This window comes from Mya arenaria, chromosome 1 (assembly GCF_026914265.1).
Source record: "Mya arenaria isolate MELC-2E11 chromosome 1, ASM2691426v1".
In the NCBI taxonomy this organism is placed as follows: domain Eukaryota; kingdom Metazoa; phylum Mollusca; class Bivalvia; order Myida; family Myidae; genus Mya; species Mya arenaria.
In genome coordinates this window covers 39213239-39233269 of record NC_069122.1, presented here as the reverse complement: position 1 = coordinate 39233269, position 20031 = coordinate 39213239, and the positions used below count along the sequence as shown (strand labels likewise).

At 34.0% G+C, this 20031-nt stretch overlaps 2 long non-coding RNA genes across 5 annotated transcripts; one reads left to right on the top strand and one right to left on the bottom strand.

Annotated features, from left to right (window-relative positions):
* Nucleotides 1-424: 424 nt before the first annotated feature.
* LOC128236686 (uncharacterized) lies at nucleotides 425-19351 on the bottom strand. 4 transcript variants are annotated; one of them, XR_008261407.1, is made up of 6 exons: nucleotides 19245-19351; nucleotides 6366-6501; nucleotides 6016-6119; nucleotides 4888-4965; nucleotides 3919-3989; nucleotides 425-2612 (listed from the first exon to the last, which is right to left on the bottom strand). It is a non-coding gene; the product is annotated as an uncharacterized LOC128236686 (long non-coding RNA). The 4 variants fall into 4 exon arrangements; XR_008261406.1 differs by lacking the exon at nucleotides 19245-19351 and adding an exon at nucleotides 19006-19200; XR_008261408.1 differs by lacking the exon at nucleotides 19245-19351 and adding an exon at nucleotides 18508-18937.
* Nucleotides 15851-17335, top strand: LOC128236691 (uncharacterized). The gene is made up of 3 exons (XR_008261412.1): nucleotides 15851-16030; nucleotides 16230-16382; nucleotides 17011-17335. It is a non-coding gene; the product is annotated as an uncharacterized LOC128236691 (long non-coding RNA).
* Nucleotides 19352-20031: the final 680 nt, after the last annotated feature.

Here is a 20031-nt window from a genome sequence, read left to right as displayed (position 1 = left end):
CTACTTTTTTTGTGACTATATAATTAATTCACTTACTTTCATAACTTAATATATCACATGGACTATTGAATGTTTCTTGTTAAATAAGTCTTTGGATTTATCTTTGTTAACTATTCAACTCAAATGTGGAATTAATAAAGAACCAACTTTTAAACATCTTAATTGGACTTGAGTTGTTAATCAAAGTGAACCATTAAACGTGATCTGAACTTAAACGGTAACTCGCAGTTGTGCCAGCTAATTCCCCAAATTAATGGCCAATTGCACGTGCCCCTTAGACAGTGTGGCTCGGGCTCGGTGACCACCCCTACTATACCGGAGTGTATATACTGGCCCGTTCCCGACGCTGCACGACTTAACTGGGGTGCACGGTGCCAAATGTATAATTTGGTTTAAATGATGCATCCTTAATATAACACCTCCTTGCTGCTACACCAATAGAAACTTCATGGGATGTTAATAGTAAAAGAACTAGCACTGACGTTCCCATTTTTGTCTGGGTCATTTAAATAATAGAAAACAATTTACAAGATAAACAAATTTGTTTTGACTTCTTTAATGAATTATATAAAAACATTGTACAAAGATATCATGACACTTTTAAACAATAAGTATGGTTGTTAATTAAACAGTATGCTAGCTTTAAAGATTTAGGCAAACCATTGGAATTTTACAGCGGTCTTAAAAGGTGTATTTAAAGCTGCAATCTCACCGATTGATCGTTTTGACTACCGGTACTCTTTTATTGTTTGTCTATAAATGGACAATTTTTTTGCATAAATGTCTAGACCCAATTTTAAGTGATATAAGACTGCTGAAAAAAGATCAGATAGCATTTTATCATATTTATGTTAAAAAAATGATGTTTTATGGCTAAAAGCATTACAAACAATTTAATGTAAATGAAATTTTCGGCACTTTTACATTTCTGATGGGTTCTATTGTGAATTATCTAATATGACTGAATTAAAGGAATGATAACCAAATCAGCAGATTTTGAGACAATTTTGTGTCTTAACTGACAATCTGTAAGAGTGCAGCTTTAAGTGTTGATCTAAAGCTTCATATACACATTGTTATATTGTCAATAACTGTTTAAAAGGTCTCATGTACTAAATAAGATAATAATTTTCATACAATATCTAAAATTGATCAAAATAAATAAAGTACCATTATACCTATTTCTTAAAAGTGCCGTTTCTCATCTGACAATACCATTCAAAGCCATCATTTCAACTATGAATTTATTTTTAACTTTCAACTTTTCTATAGCATATGCAACAAAATACACCAAAAATACAAGCCATGAACAATATGATTGTTCAACTTGCATTATCTTTGGCCTTTTGAAACGACCATTTTCCAGTTTTGTCTATTTGTAAGTTATGCCCTGAGGAATAAAGTATGACTGTATGAAAATAAAAAGCAATAAAAACACTAAAAATATGCCCCAACCCCTGTAATTTCTAATACAGTAGTAAAATCAAGAAAACATTTAGAGCTGCACTCCCACAGATATACCGTTTTCACAACTTTTTTTGTTTTTGAATGAGCAATGTTTTACGTAATTATCTGCAAACCAATGATAAAAGATTGCTGACAAAAGATCAGATCACAGATTTCATATTTCCGTTCAAAAATTAATGTTACTAACGGTTTAAGAAAAGTGCATAAAACATCAATGTTTTAACTTAAATTGAAAAATCTGCCATTTAATTTTTCGCAAAAATTGGATGGTTCCAATCCAAGACATAAAATGAGAAAAGTTGTCAAAACGTCCAAAATGTGAGAGTGCAGCTTTAACGTTTGAAAGTAACTCTGTTTGCCTCGTGCCCCTAAACAGGGTTTAATTATATTATATGCCCAGTGGGTTTGTCCCTGTATATTTGATTGTGTGATTGCAGTAATGGATACTGGTCTAATTATCTTCTGACAATTTTTCACCAATTTTAAAGAAACAGAAAACACATATTAAGCTCATATAACGCTGTACAATTTAATCTCATTCATTAGGATGAGAAAAATTCCCTAAAAATATTAATTGTGGAAACATATCTCATTTAAATACATACAGGAAATGGCGACATCATTTACCATTTAGTATGAAAAATGCAGTTTCCTGATATTTGAATAGCGGTTCTTTATTTAAGCATCTCAATTCATTCAACATACACATAGTATGTATCAAGTTTCAAAGGAAACCAAATCATCGTAACGATGGTTTTCAAAGCAAATATTCACACTCTTGACAAACTTCTTTTCCTAGTTTCAACTTTTGAGACTTTTTGATGAGCCTGCACCTTCCCCCTCTTATGCTGTGGCTTCAAGCAATAAAGCTACCAGCTCAAGTTGCACAACTGGTGAACAAGACTGCTGATAGTCGACAAACTGCACACCTGATGCCATGATAAATCATGTCCATCGACTTCCAGAATGAAGAAATGACGCAGCACAGAATTGATTTCAATTGGACCTCTCTGTACTTTCTCCCCCTTGTTGTAGTCAAAGACTATATCTAAGTGTGCAGTGCGGGATCTTGGGAAGCTTTCTGCTCCTCTGATGAAGTAAGTTTGGCAGTGATCTATGTCTTCTTGTGTGTGCCCAACCATCACCTGAAATTTTTTTAGAGGAAGTTAGTGCTTGATTACAAGTCAATGTGACAAAACAAGGTCTTTCATTTATGCCACCAAGAACTAGTATTCCAAGTTTCATAACTCGTATGTTAACTCAAAGCAATTGAGCAGAAACTGTTTGGTAATTAATTTTAAGTCACTGCTTCCACTTATACTATCAGTAATATTGAACGTGAACCGACTGACCCAAATGCTATTCTAAATAATTTTTATGTGCAGAAACCTTAATCCTATTGACACAAAAGTAATCCAATAGTATGTCTTCACAAAACATTCTACAACAATATTTTGTCAATTTAACTCAAAGATTGATTATTGTTTTTTTGTCAGACAAACACAGAGATGGCCCTATATCGCTCACCTGATTTGAGAAAGGATTCTAACTTAGTTATTGTTTGGACACTAACTGGACACTTTTGGTCTGACTTTATAATGCTGCTGGTGAAAATATTAAAAGTCCCTAAATAATGGGCTTACAAAAACATGAAATAAAATGTATTTGTTTAAAAATTACAAAGGGCCATAACTCTTACAATATTTAAGTTTGTATTGAGCAGAATAAAAGGCTTTGCCTAAAATACAAACTTAAAACTAAATTTACAAGTAAAACAAAACAAGAGCACCGCGAAACGGAGCATTATACGCCCGAAGAAGATTCGGCTCGAGGACTTTTAATGTAGTGATGTTTTGTATAAAGTTATTTGAAAATCGCTTTATTAGTTACCAAGTTATGGCCCGGACACGGAATTGCTAACGGACGAGTAACAAAGATGTGGCCCGGACACAGAATTGCTAACGCCCCCCCCATGGTGATTCTAGTCTTTGAGGTATGGACCTGGAAATTGCGCGCGACACACCCTTTTAATGTAGTGATGATTTGTATAAAGTTATTTGAAAATTGCTTTATTAGTTACCAAGTTATGGCCCGGACACGGAATTGCTAACGGACGGACAGACGGACGGACAGACAGACAGACGGACAGACGATGGAGGCCATAACATAATACGACCCTTTGGGCGTATAAAAATCTACAAATATGTTTTTTGTATCTGGTTTTTGAGAGAGAATGATCGGAAGAAAACATCACACATTCACAATCATATTAAAAAATAATTTAGTTTTTTTTTAAAATTATATTCTATTTCAAAAACACTGCAAAAGACAAGACACTTACGTTTCAATTTCTTGATTTAATACATTGATGATTATCAATTCTTATGAAGCGAGATGGGTCTTACACTCTGACCAGTGCAACATGCATGTTCTTAGTTGCTCAGTTATTACCTTTCTTAAAATTCTTCTTTTGTTGTATTTTCCATCGGAATGTATAGCACCTCTGTGTTTCTGTTTGTCTCCTGAAATAGTAAAAGTTTATTAATAATAATCACAATAATAATAATCAGTGACTTTTACTGAAATTATTTTCACCGATTGTGCCTTGCACATTGGGGAACAAAGTTGACTTCTGAGGAGAAGATTTTTCCATATAGACATATAACAAAAAGTAGCTCCGCACCCTGGAGCAATGATTTTTATGAATCAATATCCGGTGAAGAAAATTCATACAGGGTATTGAAACATTTTTTTTCTTCAAATGAAGACTTTTAAAAAAGATAACTTAACTAGCTCTTCATCATATTAAATAAAAATTAGCAGTCTATGCCGCACACGGAGCCCCGCATTTGATCTTTTACCATAGTTTGATTGAGAGTTAAGTTTCACATCGACAAGTCTTTACAGGTCTATTAAAGCTGCACTCTCACAGATTGAACGTTTTGAAAAAGGTTATAATTTTTTATCTTGGAATGAACCAATGTATGCAAAATGCATGGAAACCTGTGATATAAGACGGCTGACAAAAAATGTCTTTGAATTCCCGTCAAACATGTCCGAACCAAATTCAAACTTTGGATAATCACTGTGATTCACGATGAAATTCAGCACTTCTTGCCCAGTATATATACGTTTACTTTAAGCGGAAGGCAAATTAAAACAAACACATTTGTCCGAAAATTAATCAAGCTTTAAATGGTAGTAGAATTGTCATTTGTTCATGTAATTTTCAAGAATCAGGAAAGGAAATAAATGTTCTCATGTTGCCAATTTAGTCTCGATCATCTAGACGCTTGTATCCAGATCTATATCGTTCATTGACTCTAATTAGAGCGGCTTCATGATTGAGACTAGCCGGTTCTTTGATAATTGTTACGATCGAACAGTGGTTGAAAATGTAAAGTGAGACCAGTTTTTTACCTGTTATTGAACAAACTATTATGTTGGCAGGACTGTCCTCCTCAGCAATGCAAAGAACAGCAATGACTGGCTGGCACTCTGTAAAATGGCGATTAAAACATTATGTCCAATTAAAACTGTCCCATTCTAAACAATCCATCAGCAATATATATAAATGAGCTGCGCCATGTGGAAATGTGTCTTGGGAAGTTGACATCATTCCATGTAATGATGTCATAAAGATGAGCAGAAGACATTACTTACTATGCAGTTAAAGTTCTTACTTTAACAGTAAAGATATCTTTTTTTGAGGAAATTAATCAAAGTGAGCTCTTTTATGTCATGTTTCTACAGTACCGTAGGTCTTGTACACATCTATGTTACATATATAAAATAATAAACAGGAATAAAATGAGGAGTTGTGTACACACTAATTCCTCCTTATGTACTGTGTAACTCAAGAAAAACAATTCATAATTCTAGTAAAAACAATCCATAATTCTAGTAAATCTCTAGAATTCCCTTACTTTTCTCGCTGTACAAAAATGAATGAGGAGTTGCAAACAAGCAGGGCCATAAAACTTTTGCCATTTAAACTGTACCACAACAGCAATTTAAAGACAGTGATACTCATTGATGGAATAGGCACTTAGACAGCTACATTTTCTGAGAAATGGAGATCAGACTAAATTCTCCAGAGATAATTTATAGCTTTATTTGAAATAAAGAACATGTTACAGTGTTTATGTTAAACTTGTTACTTATCCCTGATAACACAATCATTACCTTCAAAATGGTGATAAAATAAAAACAAATATACCTTATTAAACACTGTTTACTATCACATCTGTACCCCCCCCCCCTCCCCCCTTCTTACATACCTAAGCGGCTCTTACCAAAGTAAAGAATGAAAGGTCCACAAGGCCAATTATAAACCATGAACCATGAGAATCCTGTTTACTAATTTGATTTTAAATCACCCAAAAGGCTTTCTACACATAATGGTTCCTTAATTTAAATCTAGCCTCCAAAGATGTGATTTCATTGAAAGACTTGAGATACCTTATTTAAAAAAATGACGAAAGGAAAGCTTAAACGCAGAAGTCTGGACGGGTATACGAGCCTGGAAATAAATACACAAAAGCTCACCATGCTGCTAAGGATTCTTATATAATTCCCGGCCCAAGTTCAGCTGGAGATGTTGATTCCACACGGCTGGATAACCGGCCCAGTGCACCCAAGCTTGGCAGTATCTGCAAGAGGAGGGTGTATATCTGGGAAAACGCATTTATAATCAATTTGCGAAAGTTCTTATCCGCCATAAGTAGTGAACATGTATGTGGCTTATAGATTATCTGAAATGAAGTTTAATAAAGGAGACAAGGTTCGGTCTGGGATCTAAACCTGGATTTTGATGCTGAAATTGTAAGTTTTGTTCAAATGAAGTATAAACTTAAAGTGAGTACAGAGATATCTTGAAGCCCAGATTTATCACTTACCTGAAGTTTGTAGGGCTACAATTTGCTGTAAACTGCAGGAACTGTCCCCATGAGCCTTTTGTCTGTTAGGGGAATGGTGGCTTAGGTGATTGGTGGTACCACTCTGCATTTCTTATCCACACACAACACAGTGTATCTGAAAATGACAGAGAATGGCCATGCACTTATGAAAGCTATGCTAGAAATACGCCGTTATGAGTGTATCAGATGACATTTCCACACAGAAATTGTGAGGCCACCAATACAGCAGTACTGACATCAATGACGAAAACATATATATCTGTCATGGAGCTGTGCTGGTTCTGTGGCGTCAAAACCACTGCAACTTGGCAATTCACTAGAAACATCTTTTCAGAAAAAAGAAACAACCAATACTGGGTAGCCTTTGTCACCCAGTGAACACCCAGAGCATCTGTTACTTTGAGCATCTATTTACTTAGAAGTACAATGTAGCGTCATTAAGATCTCAAATTAACAAAAAAGTGTATCCGAAAGCTTTAAATACTGAACGAAGTGTAACTTTGAGGCGGGCTGCGAGCAAATACTTTCAAGGGCAGAAATCTCCCAGAAGTTTGAAAAAGATTATGCAAAGCTCTAGCTTGATGATTTTGGCCCAATTTCAAATTGTTACTCAGTAACACGACGGCGTAAATTTAATCAAACATCAATATAGTTACACAGGAAAATAAGAAATAGCTTTAAACTCTCTCACATTCATGGCAGAGTGTCTGGTGACGGTTAAACATTCAGCCTGGTGGCTGGGGTAACATATCTAAATCCCTAAATGGATGATCTGATCCCAGCCAACAGATCAGCGAAACACGAATTGTATTGCGTGTCCAGGGGGGGGGGGGGGGGTCCCAAGGATATCTTGAATATTGTTTTATGATTGATTAGATAGTATATTTATAAAATATGAGATGTGAATATGTTTCTATCATGTATGAATTAGAACACTTTAGATTAGTACTTCACAACACATGCGACCACTTCGCACTTGTAGTGTTTTTTCACGAATATCGGAAATTGTGTAGTGTTCCTCAATGTTCTAGCTAAAGTCGTATAATTAATTTCAAGAAACAATACACTGTGATTTAAAATATTTGAATACAACACAAGTGTTTTCAACATTGGACCATTTTCAATCCAATATTCATTATTATTCTTTGTCGAACTGAATGATATTACTGGCCAAATAATTTAACGTGTAGTCCATTGAAAAAAATCCCTTCTCCCTAGCACGAGTACGGTGGGTTTTTTTTCGAACACCGTCACAGTACCGCTACATCAACATTTTAAAAGTAAGGGCATGCTATTGAACTCTTTTGTCGAATAAAATGGTACGAAACCTTTACAAATGTAAATAATGTTTTGTTATCATGTAGGTTGCCCGACTTTTTCTGGCAAATATAACCATTTGACCTTAAAATCTAAATAATATCTTGTTCAACTAGTTCTTGCATGAATAACATTATATATTGTTGAAAATATCTAGACGAATTCGAAAGTAACAGGCATAATAATGTAAATTAATTTCTTCACAATCGTTGTACAATGAATTCATATTAATCTAAGTATATCATATATAGTCGGGTCATAATGCTAAAAATTATTGGAAATGGCCGCAATGTAAATTGCTCATGTGTTTAATGTTTCTTAAATGAATATGTCGCATTCCTATACCTCAAGGTCAAGTCAATGACATTTAAAGGTCATAGTACAAAAATGACATTTTCTCTAAAAGTTTGTAGTTGTAGTATTTGATGCTAATGCAAATTCATTTATATTCAATATGTGATGACATAATCATAAACGGAATATTTCTTTACAACATTTCTTTAATTGTTAAAGATGCACTCTTACTCCCAAGTCAGATTTAACACAATAAATTCAGTAGCCGCCTTGCGTTTTTGTTCACAAAGCCGGCACACACAGTTCATTCTCAGTTTGCATGTTGTGTACTGAAAAGTTCCAGCTTTCCATGACACTCGCAATAAACCTATCCATGAATTAAAACAAATTAACAAATAACTACCAGGTAATTATGGAAATATAAATGTCATTTTTTACTTAAATTATTGATAAATACAACTTATATTGCAGTCAAACTGGATAAAATATCAGGAAAATGTGTCCTGTTCCAAAAAGTGTGTTTTGAAGTTGCAGACAATAGTCCAAAGACCAAGAATTTAAGTGTTCAGACAGGGGCAGGCAAATCTTAAAAAAAAATCAAAATTTTAAAACTTAAATAAAACTAAAATTATACAAACCTTATATAAATCATGTGTTAACTTGAAAATACATACAAGAATACAATGTACACATAATCAAATGCTACCTCAGAGAATCATTTTTTTCAAGAACTACTTAAAGGGGTACTGCAACCCGCAAGCCTTTCGTTGTGGGTCGACACCTTTAAACCTCTTTCCCGCACATTAATTAAACACGTCTTATGTTTTGTCAGTGCCGGTTTTGATGACCAGTATAAATCCAAAAGCAGTTTTTCTGCCAAAATTTACCCAAATGATTTGGATGAATGCTTAACAAGAAAGTGCAGTGTACACAATCAAATAAAGTATTTAGTGTTCCAGCAATAATGAGCAATCTGAAATCTGACCCCTTACATTCCTTAAATATTCACAAAGTGTTAAGTTCTTGTGTTTGTTATCTTTTTATGATTCAAATGGTAAAAAAATGGTGCAAATGTGAGAAGCCCTGAAGAAGAAAACTGATATTTTAATAGAAATAGTGATGAAATCACTGACATTATGTTTACTTAGCAACTAAAGCAACAGATCAACCAGACCTACCAGTATGCTAATCTATATTTAACTGCTAAATTTTAAAAACCCAAAACATACAGATAAGATATGTGGCGCAGTTGTTTACATTGTGTGATTTAAATGCATATATTTTTGTTGGTGATTAGTTTAAATCCAACTGAAGCAATCTCTTATCAATATAAACCTTAGTTCATCCAACAAATTAAATATTTGAATGTTAGAGGATTTGTTTTCAGAAGATCAGCAATAATGTTTTTTCTTTAATTGTCTCAATGAAAAAAATAATGTTCAAGTTTATAGGCGCTGTTTTATCTGAGAATTTCCCTGGGTGTGAACCGCTTACTGTGTCCAAGTTATCCAAGCTGGATCTAAGACATTACTACAATATGGGCAATTTGCTCTGCCATTTTTATAGATAATACCCGGTAGTGTATTCCAAAGGTATTCTTTTGGTACATTGAACTCACAACAATATTTAAACTCCTGACGTCCAGCACCGCTGTCAGATTATCTAATCCAACCACTATGCCATTGCATGCTCTTTACTGAACAAAAGATAAATGAATACTCACAATTTTGAACAGTATTTTTTTGGTCACAGATAGCAACCTTTTAATCCCACTTAAACCTGTCTTCCCTATTTGGCAAACAGAGAATTTTTAGAAAATTTGTTATCTGATGATCCTGTAAATTTTGTGTTGATTGACTAAATACTGTTCGAATTTAGCAAATCAAAACTAACATTTTGGGTTTATTCAGTGTAGACCCTAAAATATCAATTTTGATTTATAAGTATGTAGGTTTGTTTAAAAGCTCAGTACAGTTTACTTTACTTGTTAAGTTATCCAATTTCTGTAAAAAAATATTACTAAACTTGACTATAAAATACTGTAGGGGGGCGTGTCGTAAAGTTAAGAAAAAATCCAAATAATGCAACAGTCAATTGCAGCATGGGCCCCCAAGGTCCTGCTAATAGCGGGGACTTTGACTTTCGGTCCAGCCAATCCCAGGTAAAATTCCCGCTCTGCACAGACAAACAGCTGGTAAAAGCCCTGTCAAATGAATTATGATCATTTCGTAACCGCTCATTGTTGGTCATTTCGTAACCATTGTGTTAGTCAATTCGTAACCGTTAAGAAATCGAATGGTCATATCTTAACCGTTGACTCCTATAATTATGAGGAATTAATTTAATACCATTTGAATTTACAAAATAAGTTTACTGTAAGTATAAAACATAAAAATAACAACATAAACAAAGTTAAATCTAGTAGTTGTATTCCTTCTTTATTCCTAATAGTGTAGTGCGATTTGCCAATAAACTCTGAAACTATGACAAATAGAAACATTCACACTAGCTATTTTTTTATGTTGCGAAGGAAATATTATAAGCAGGCTGAATATTAAATGTAATAATTTTTTAATTCATAGATGTTCTACCATTGAGAGGAATTGTGACCTTAAGCCAATATTTTTTAAATATATAGACCATATTACTTTAGAATTTCTTTTTATTAAATTGCATAGAAGTATTGTAAAATGTAGTGAGTTTGCCGAATGAGATTATGCGCTTTTTATATGCTTATTGTATTAAAAATGTGCCGATATGTTTAATTTTGTATCTTGTTATTGGAAATTAATACCATAAGGCCAAATAAAAAATAGGTGTGTTTCAGGTAACACTGCTAAAAAAAATAGGGTAGGTAGGTCGGAATATTTTTTTTTTTTTTTTTTTGATATATTGATTTCAGTAACTGTTGACTCAGAAAGTAACAAAAATAAAAGTCATCAATTTTCAGGTTTATCAGTAGTTTTTAAACATGTTACATGCTTCAAAGGAAACATTCTTTATTTGTCTGGTTAAATACTTTTGACAATGGTGGTTGGATTTCAACTAAGTTATGGTACACCACTCTGCTATTATTTGAGACTTTCCAGGAACGGTTTTACTTTTCTTTATGCACCCGTTTGCTTTCAATCACCCTCTGTAGAATACTAACCTCCCTGAAACATAATTACATGAAGAGTGGGACAGCAAATTTACCATATAAGCCATTAGCCAAGGAAACCTCAATGCTGTCAAGAGGACCTGGGGGTTCAGGTTTGAAGAACAAGTAACATGCAGGTTTTATTGCCAAAATTGCACACTTAAGTCTGACATATCAATCCGAAAGTCAGTATCTGACACATTTGTATCTGACAAGAAAATATAGTTCAAGAATTGAAACATACCTGCCACACAAGCACAAACGTAATTCACCTTAAGAGTTCGGACATTCTATAAATTCCGACATCCATTATTATTTTAAAAAATAATTTATTTTAGGTACCTAATTTTTGGACACCCAAAGGACATCGACTGAACTTTTACAGTTACTAAGTCTCACAGACAAAAATTATTGATCTTTATCGTTACAATGCCTGGCTAGATTACCTAACCGTATACATCACTGTGATAAGTTAGTTGGTTACTACCCATCCTAAACGATTTATTGCCTGGTGAAAAGGATGTGTGATATATTCAATGGAGGATTAAAGAAACAACAAGGGCAATGCAGAGATTAAAACACAGACATGACATGTTTGTAAAACGATCCGCCAATTAACTTTGAAACTTGTATCACACTTTTAATATAGACTTTATGAAGCAATAATCGTACAGTAATACTCATTGAAACATCAATCATGCCAAGAAATACCAGCCAATTTTTCCACTTTTCATTTCTACACAAGAGCCAATTTCAGCTACACATTAACCCCTAATTGACCGAGAATCTGACCATGTGTTTAATCATGTTTTCATATCTAGGGAGTTGCTGTAGTTTGGGTCAAGATTTGGAAGAATGTATTTAATTTTGCCCAGAAAGACGTGAAGAAGTATCAAGTGTTAACTACAATTAATTAAAATTACAGAGTACTTAATTTAGTAAAACTTATTATTTACTTATTCTTAAACAAAAATATGATGTTTTTAATGAGTAACATTATCGTTTTAGACATACATGTGTATGACAGATGTTAATGAAAATGGTATGCTTAACCAACCGTTTTATTTGGAATGAAAATGTAACCTATATTACATTATATATGAATCTGGCCGTCTCGTAGGTCGAATTATATTTAAGGGTATGCTTTACTAAGCGTATGGATATTGATTTTAAAATGTCAGATTTATTGGGTTCACATTTTTTAACAAAAACACACACTCTTATTGTTCATTTTTAAAGCTTTGTTGTTTTTATTTCACTGTAAAAAATATTGAGTTCGTAAGTATACGTATACACCATGGAAAATGGGAAATACAAACGAAACTTGAAAAAATATATCACATTGGCAAAACTGAATCTCCGAATGTTAAATTTACTTCAATTTTGTTCATATTATCATGAACACATGAGGCGGTTAAAATGCATTTTCGTATAACTGATTGGGATTTGTTTTTGCAATGTTTCAATCTAAAAAATTGCTTAGTTTTGTGTTCATCTGGCATTGTCTTCATACCGTGACCTGTGAAAGAACATGTTTTGACCGACATAAACTCACAACAATGGTCGCTGTCCTTGAGTGACTCCTTTTCTGTAAAATATTGACCCACCCCCACCCCAAATAATAACATGACTCAGAACGTTACTGTAAATAGGTATTTAACCCCACCGAACAGAACCGACTATGTTGGTCATTTAATATGTGTGCTCTTAAGTCTTAGTAATACAGGTGGTAATGCTGCAGCTATTGTTGTTGATACTGCCACTACTGCTTCTGCTATTGCCAATGTCAACACCACCGCCACAACACCACCGTCAGCACCACCACACACACCCACCACCCACCACCGATGATGATGATGATGATGATGATAATGATGATGATAATGATGATGATGATACCCCTAAACTACTGCCGCTCCTGCTGAATTGTTGTTGTTGTTGTTGCCACTTCTACAACAACAGCTACTACTATTCCTTCTACTAACTATCATATAACTTCTACTGATGCTGCTAATCTTGCGTTAATCAATTATATGTTGCTGTGAATGAAGGAACTAAGCTTTTTGTATCAATGCGAAGACCCTTCATTTATCTATTTATAATGAGCGCAAAGTACAATGAACCCTTAAAGGGACTGTACACCAGATTCGCACCAAAAAAGTTTTCTTCTGTAACGAATCTCAGGACAATTATCTAATGGACTGTGTTACGCTTTATCATAATTGTAAAAAAAAAGTACCAAAATGTAAAAAAAAACTGTGTCGGAGACCGGGTTCTTCAGTTAGTAAGTTTCAATGCAGTGTACACATCGATGCCAAGTTTATGTCAGTTTTCGAAAATTTTCTCTTTTTTTCCGCTATTTTATCATACGGAGTATAGCCCCTTTAAGCAGATTTTCGACATCCACAGATAAACAACTCCCCGGTATCATTTTATTAAATATACATGAGTCATAACATTTTGAGCCGGAAGTTGATAAGTTTGACTGGGGTTTGTGATTCTATTTGTTTCAAAAAACTTCCTCACGCCGGCCAAATCCTAAGAGCCTCTTATAGAACAATACCGTACTCAAGTTGTTAAATTAAACGACTTGATTACGGTATTGTTCTATAAGAGGCTATTAGGATTTGGCCGGCGTGAGGAAAATATTTAGCTGTCGGGGAACTAAGAAATATAGTTAGTACATTTGTACTTGATGTTTTCAATCTTTAAACATAATTAAACATAATAACAAGAGTGTGGTTTAGATAGTTAAATATTGTTATCAAGGAGATTGTTCATAAACAATATCAAAGATGTAATGCTTAGCTTAGTTAATTAATAATTATACTTTTTATAGTTAAGAAAATCATGTCAATACTTAATAATAAACTATTATTGAATTTTTATTTTTATTTTTGACAAGTGTCGTAATCAACAAAATGAGATGAAGCGTTAAATCTAAGAACCATGCACTATAGAAAGATTTTTCCGAAAAATGACCAAAATTATTGCTCCCCTGAATTTCATGCTGGTCGTAATGGCCATTAAATGAAATGAATTAGCTGTAACAGCAGATAACTGATAAAAATTTCATGGAGAACCAAGTCAGTCCTTTAACCCTTAGCACAAAACCACTGAATGGAACATAATGCATATGCTGCTAAAATCCAGGTATATGCTGGCATACAGGGGTTTCCTTCTTAATTGAAAATTGGATAGGATTTCTTGGCATGAAAACAATAAAGTCAACACATTCAATGATACAGGTAACTATTAAATGTGATGAATTAAAGTTATAAATGCAATACTCAAGTTACAATAAAAAAACACCAGACACATTAATCCTGCATAACAATATCCATGCTCTCCATGAGATCCTCGTGGGTATAACTGAGTTATGTGACGTCACACAATGGGACTGTTTGATCTGAAGCCGATAAAAGGTGTTTATTCATTTCAATGCATGTATAAAATGGTGTTGAATGGGATTTTAACCATCTTGATGAAGGAGCTACAGTGACTTATAGGCGTAATAACCATTGATAACTACGGATAAATTAATAAGTGGTAAAATGCAGACATGAAGAAAAAAGGCAGGTTTACCATACATGTAAATAAAATGTAAAAATGGTTATTTTCTATGAATTCGTAGAGCGAAAAATTAATTATTTTAAGGTGTCCGAACTCTAAGGTGAAGTACGGTAAATACATTCAAAAAATCCAACTCTAATATTGTCAACTTTACGTACATACATTTCGTAACAAATGCTTTTCGTACCCAAATCACATTTTTTTCAGGGAAAAATAGGTTAGGGTCGGCGGGAAAAATAGGGTCGGTCGGGTAACCTGAAACAGACCTATTTTTTTATTTGGCCTAACAAATAATTTAAGGTTGTTTTTTGTCGGTTTCGGATATAAAGTATGCAGAATATGAATCAATTGAGAAAAAAACAGAACAAAATTTTGTTCGTTTTAAACAATTCAAACAAATATAGTCAATGAAATAGGTCAAGAATGATCATTTATGTAAACGTAATTTTACTCAAAAATACATCGCGATCAGTCTTTAATTATTGTTTATAAGTAAGCAAAATGTAAGAAAATAATTAACATATTTTGGTAGTATAACAAATCATTTCTACTTTAGCATGATATATATATATCTAATAACTATTGAGTAACATAAATTATTGGCTTGTTACTAGTGAGAATTCGAGTAATGTCTCCCAATTGGTGTCTTGGTTGCTGTGCAATATACATCCAGGTTCGAACAATACACTTAACGAGGTGCTAAGTGTACTATTTATCACCTTGTTAAATGGTGGTTATTATATGAGCAATTGACCTTACGACAGGATTTGATTGACAGGTCCTATCAGCCAATCAGAATGTAGGGCTGATAAGCCGTGTTGCTATCCGCCATTTTGTCCGTCAAACTGACCAGAGTCCGTCATATACATGCGCTGGCAATTCCTCGCCTTTTTAAGTATTATGGTAAAAAGGTGTTGTCATGGCACTTGTAATTCGGATACAAGGTAGCCAGGCCGACTAAAGATGGCTTACAATTCGTTCTGTATTCGAAACCAGTGAGTTATTTAGAAAAATGCAAGTGCTGTATCAGACTCTGTGGAAGACCTCATCAACAGCTGAACTTGGAAATTTTGAAAGATCGTTCAAAGGCGAAACATCTATACGTCTGTACAAAAGTATTTTTTTGAACAAAACTACTTATTTCAATCCGCTCAAAATTTATTTAATACTGAAATTGTCCGTGCATGACCTAAATAAGTGTTACTATTTTTAAACTATAAACATCGTACATTTATGCTTTGGCTTGTGTTGTCAAATCGGCATTAATGGCCATTTAATATCAGGTTCAACATGGACACGATTGATTTCATTCAAGATAGAGGTATTTTTGTTGATACCGTTATGTAGTTTTTATAAACTGCTTTGCTTTCAAAGTAAATCAGGAAATATCGTACAACTAGATTTTTGTCCGAACCATCGCATGCTTCCGAATCTCATATACTCGTATGGTTCCTATGTAAACAATGGCTTTTGTAGCTGTCATTCCGACACATTTCATAGATTTCTTATTTTCATATCAGCACTTTGTCGACGGGAAATCCAATCAAGAAAACACTGACCCTCAAGCAGCTACTGTATTTGACCAGCTCACACCAGCTAGGCCTCCTCCAAAACTCAGATAAATATTTGAGCCACCAAAACAAAACGAGAACAGATCGGTCTGAATCGTTAAGGTTTTATTTTCTGTATAAAACAATTTATTTCACTGTACATTTAAATCAATTATTATGTTCATTAGAACTTGATTCTGCCAAACATGTGCTGTAAAGACTTAGACTTATTATGAATAAAGAACAAGTCAAACATGCATGTATTTTCATTGTTATTTTATATTTTGGGCCATTTACGTAAATCTACAATATTTAATGATAGTTCATCCAATGTTCAGAGTCCGGATCACATGCACACTCGATTAACAGTATTCTTAAAGTTGCACTCTCACAGAATTCTAGTTTGACACTTTTTGTCTCAGAATCGGCTTATTTTGGCATTCTTTAAATTAAGACCTAATATATAAATCACAAAGCAAACTTCTCCGAGCCAAAACATGATAAATGCAATCGAATCCTGTGTAAGTTGTCAAAGTGATCAATCTGTGAAAGTGCAGCTTTAACAGTGAAAAATAACTTCTGCTAATGCTATATATTTTAAAATATATTTGCCATTGCAATAAAGAGATATTCACCTACAATATCATACATAAACATCAAAGAAATATCAAAGTTTAAGTAATGTTTGCAAAACAACAATGTATTTAATAAATCTGATATTAAATATGCAACAACTGGTGTTATACTCCAGAACTGAAGCTAACATCATAGAGGTACATCCTTCCAAGAATCCATCAAAACAACATGCTGAACAACTTCAAGAACTCTCTTCAAAAGACCACACTTTCCTGAAATAAATAAAAGATGCCAATATTAAAATAAATCAGTTACATGTATTGTTAAATATTTTAATACTAGCTGTAAATGCTACTGCCTTTGATGTTTGCTTTCTACATGTATATCATAATGAAATATTGACAAGATACTAGCTAATGTTTTGTGGTTGTTGTTTTTCTCTGGACAAATAGTCCATTACTTTTGTACAGCAAAGTAAAAACTAAATGTTATAAAAAGCTTTAAAATAGGTCCTACCGTTTATTTGTAAAACTTGTCATCACTGGTTTTCTCTTGTTGACATTGCCTGGACTGGCAAATAACATGTGTGTGTGTGTGTGTGTGTGTGTGTGTGTGTGTGTGTGGGGGGGGTTTCCGGTCTTATGCTAGGTCCCCTGTGGCGGTAGGCTTGTTGAAGACAATAATAAGGGGACTTCCTTATCTCCATCAATCAGAATACTTTAATGGTGTCAACGGTAAATAGCAGGAGACCCTCCACCAGCCTTAACCGGTAAATGGGGGGAGGGTAGTGTGTGTGGGTTAGAACCAGCTGCCCAGTCAGCTTAGTTGGTTAGAGCGCCAGGCTAGTGTTCTGGTGGTTGTGAGTTCGAGCCCCACACCGGGGGCACTTTTCCTCCCAGGTCTACTTTTACAGCCAGAGTGTGTGAACATGTTCCACAATTTCTGTAAGAACAAAAATCAAAGCATGTGAATGTTTGAGCAATGCAAAAGTTACAGATTGGTATCACCCACGATTGTCACTTGTCAACTATTACATTATTATTCATAAGGGGGAGTGTTCAATCGCTTAGAACTGAAACTTTTTATGCATAACCCCAATAAACCATTTCTGCTCATACTATAGAATACAAGGTTATACTGTATAGCTGGCAAGTAACTGTTATTTAATGTCACTTCCGGGTTCCCCATTCGGGCCATTTATGATTTACTCATATTGTGCGATGATTTAATCTTTGTTTCAACAATACTGTAAGAAGGACCGGTGTTATTAAAAGTTAAACTTACCCTTGTTTGCATTTACAGTATGCGTCACACACACGCTTTTCCTTTGTATCGATGTCAATGTTGACAACATGGCGGCTATCCGATTTTCTCTGACTTGGATAGATTTCACCCCGTAAATGTTAGATATCGTCATTTTCTAAAGATATATCGAGCCTTCGATGTAGCAGCCAGTTACAAATTCCTTTGACTTCTATTTTTTTCGCATTGTAATGTCACATTTATGATAATTTGTCAGGAATATCGGAAAGCGAAACGACGCGAGACGCCATTACTTCCTCGTTTGTTTGACGGACATAGACAGAGTTCGCTCCCTTGATATCAGGGGGCGTGGCTTAGAAGCCGCTGTCGTAAGGTCAATTGATTACTTGACGGTTACGAATTGACTAACAGAATGGTTACGAAATAACCAAGATCAGCAGTTACGAAATGGTAAGGTTACGAAATGACCAGATCCCCGTCAAATGCCCCTGGGGACATCCTAGGTTAGGCCCATTCCCTGTTATCAGCGCAAAAACAATAACACCGCATTCACTCAGCACTGCCGGTCCACCTGGAAGGTAAAAACATGGCCCATTTCCCCTGCTATCCCCGGTATAAACAAGACCTGGGCGCCATTGTTACAATTGACTGGTGCATAACTGTGGCAGAATAAGGGAAATATTTTATTGTTGCATTTATTATCAAATATGAGAATTTAAGACACATGCAAAAAGCCACAATACGAATTGGTGATAGTGTTCGTTCTGTTCTGCTATTCAAAGGTGATGAGACTGACTAATGACATGACATTGACAAACAAAATGTAAGGCATTTGTATCCTTTCGTCTTTTATTTATTAAAATCTGAGATGTTATGGGAGCAAATCATTTTTTAGATTGGAACATACCAAATAATAATAAGCGACGATGTACAGTAGTGGTAAACCAAGTTTGCTAGAAATCAATCGAGTTTCTCCAAAATACAAGCAAAAATTACACCGGATGTTGATACTAGTGATTTAGTTTCGGATGAACAAAATCCGGATAAATCATTTGCTTTTCATCCAAAGGGTGGACGATTTATACAACTGTACAAAAGTCATAAAAATAAACGAAAAAACGTTGAATATGTATTTTAAACACTTACCAAGTTACCATTCTCTTTCTGTAAGAGATGAACGCCATACTGCATAATTGCACGGAGATAGTACCACGGAGATACCCGAAAATTTCCGTTATATTCCGGAAAGTTAAATTTCTGTATACTTGAAAATTTGGATGCTGATGGTACACGAAATATCGAATTTCCTCATTTCTGTTTTTTATGGAATGAAACTTCGGGATAATATACAATAAGCTTTAAATAAAGTAAAACAAATAAAAAATGCTTAGTATATATAGCTATTTTTGACCAAAATTTTTTTTTCCCTGGTCGCCTTAATAGCTATTTTTATGGATACACAAATATACTAACACAAAATTTTAAGAATATTTTTTTAATATTAAAAGAGAATAATATTTAAAACAATGAAATGATCGCGTAAATAAACATTCAAGCTTATCAACTTACTGTCAATGGACATTTTTATTGACATTTGATACATCAAATCTGGAGACTGAAAATATTAAGGAGACCAATTTTTGTCGCCTTAATCCAACGGTCCCCATAATGCCTAGATTAATATATATATGGTCACCTTAATATCTGTAGTAGATATATATATATATACTGGGACCTATAATACAATAATAATAATAATAATAATGTAATCTTACTCCCAGAGATATATATATATATATTATATATATATATATATATATATATATATATATATATATATATATATATATATATATGGAGTAGAACGGTCTCCTCAATGCGGATTCCATACGATATAAACGAAATTTTATGGAATTATCCTATTTTATTTAAC